At 48.0% G+C, this 2500-nt stretch overlaps 1 protein-coding gene across 1 annotated transcript in view; it reads right to left on the bottom strand.

The window, feature by feature from the left end:
- The window catches only part of LOC134466918 (Na(+)/H(+) exchange regulatory cofactor NHE-RF2), a 50501-nt gene that overhangs the window by 42880 nt on the left and 5121 nt on the right, over positions 1-2500 (bottom strand). The gene's annotated exons all lie outside the window — the stretch shown is intronic.

Raw genomic sequence — 2500 nt, 5'->3', positions numbered from 1 at the left:
TTTCCCAGTCTGGGCTTTCACTTTCACTTTCACTTTCACACACACACACACACACACACACACACACACACACACACACACACACACACACACACACACACACACACACACACACACACACACACACACACACACACAACACACACAACACACACACACACACACACACACACACACACACACACACACACACACACACACACACACACACACACACACACACACACACACAGCCCGACCAGAGCGGTGTCCATTCCGTTCCCGCACCAGTTAGGTTTGGATCTAAAGTGTTCACCTGTGAACCACCCGGGTTCATATTGGAACTAAAGTGTTTTCCTGTGAACCAAGTCGTGTTCACATTGGAACTAAAGTGTTTACCTGTGAACCACATCGTGTTCCTATTGGACTCAGAAGTTCTGTTCATTTGATACTAGGTGTAGCGGCCATATGCCTTATCTCTGCATGTTTTTGTATTGACTTTTAACTTGACGTTCACCATGGTGTCACGTGACTCCTAGTTGGCAATTGGGATTTGTATTTAGGCACCTGGGCACCGGTGGACTGGCAGGGAGAGGGGTTAGGAATGGGAGAGCACAATATTTGTTGACCACTTGCTTTGCAAAATGGAAATATTGCTCTCTATTACGCACGACCGCACTTTACCCTCGCACCGGTATCCCACTGCACGGTGGTGGGTTTTAAGGACGTTTTAACTTTTGTATTGGATCTTAACATTGGAAACTAATAAAGGACAGCGAACGAAGAGAGAAATGTTTGCGCGTCAGCTTCGTGACTCCCTTACTAGCCTCTCGGTGGCACAAGGATTGTAGCCACGACACTAGGGCTGTAACAGTAGGAGTCAACAGTGGCTTTCGCGTTTCCCAGGCTAACCGTGATAAGGGATGGGATATCGGTATCGGTGCATTGGTATCGTGTTCAGATATCAAGATATTTCAAAGATCGGATCGGATCGTAATTTTTCCAAAATATCTGAATTTTCCAGAAAGGTCGCCGATTGGTCAGAGCGCCGGCATGGTTTGAAAAAACAACAGGTTGTTCTCATCAGTTGTTCTCATCGTCCGAGGTAATGTTAATCGGGGCCAGACTAAATTACTCCGGTTTCACATTTAGGCTGGTTTATCAGGCTAGGATTGTCCTGGTTTTTATTGCCCGTCGAGGCAAATGGAACAACTGTCCCGTTTTTTTAATACTGCACGCCTTCTTATTATTGAAATAAACACTGATGTTTTGCGCTTGCGCGTCTATGTGTCCCGTTTTTTTTACCACTGAAATTTGGCAACCCTATATGCAACGAAGCCAGCCCTTAAAAAACAACCCGAACTCTCAGAGGGGCCAACACACAGAGCCGGATTAAGATGGCCTGGGGCCCCTAGGCTACAGGTTGCTGTGGGGCCCCCCAGAAGGCAAATTTTGCAACAAATGTCCATAGACAGTGTCAAAATTACGAACTAGGAATTAAGGATAACATGTCTACCAACTGCTGTCAATACGACACATGAATTTGTCAATATTGCATCCTGTCACAATTCTGTCATTTTTCACTTTTGGCAAATCCGGGGCCCCCTGGTAGGTGGGGGCCCCTAGGCTGCAGCCATACCTAGCCTGTGGGGGGCCCCTAGGCTGCAGCCATATCTAGCCTGTGGGGGCAGGTGGGGGCCCCTAGGCTGCAGCCATATCGAGCCTGTGCGTTAATCCGGCCCTGCCAACACACCAGCCGAATCGAGAGTAGGAGCGGGAACGGACAGCAGCACCGTTCTAGGCCGACCTCAAAGCACCTACAGAGACCTCCTGGGTACTAAATGGCTCTGAGAACGTAAACAGACTAAACATTTACAAAGCACAGCTGCACAGACACAAGCAGCTGCACACAAGCACACACAAATGCATCCACACGCGCACACACGTGCACACACGTGCACACACACAGACACAGACACACAGACACACACACACACACACAGACATACACACACAGACACACACACACACAGGCACACAGACAAACTCCTGACTGCACATGGGACAGCTGTGTCACTGAGTTCTGATCAGTTTAGTTGTAAGTAGGACATGGAGCACTAGTGTGTGTGTGTGTGTGTGTGTGTGTGTGTGTGTGTGTGTGTGTGTGTGTGTGTGTGTGTGTGTGTGTGTGTGTGTGTGTGTGTGTGTGTGTTACTCTTGGCTATGTCCCTCCTTAACTCATTGGCTGCCTTAGCCGTCGAATGACGTCATTTCGAATAGTGACGCCCCCTGCCTTCGACGTCGTTCGCCGATAATTGCGTTTTTTTACAGCCACGCCTTGAGGACGGTCTGACCTATGTTGTGTATTAATTTCACGCCTCTAGTCATGTTCTAACTGTTCCTGTAGGTGGCAGAAGTGTCCTTAGGAACAGTCAGGGCAGGGCATTAGCTCACATCAAGAGGAAATGTCAAGACAAAAACATCCCTTTTTACTATTATAATCTCAAAAGTAGCATAGCAA

This window comes from Engraulis encrasicolus, chromosome 17, assembly GCF_034702125.1.
Source record: "Engraulis encrasicolus isolate BLACKSEA-1 chromosome 17, IST_EnEncr_1.0, whole genome shotgun sequence".
NCBI classification, from domain to species: Eukaryota; Metazoa; Chordata; class Actinopteri; order Clupeiformes; family Engraulidae; genus Engraulis; species Engraulis encrasicolus.
The sequence above is the reverse complement of the archived record's forward strand: the minus strand, read 5'-3'. Positions and strand labels throughout refer to the sequence as shown.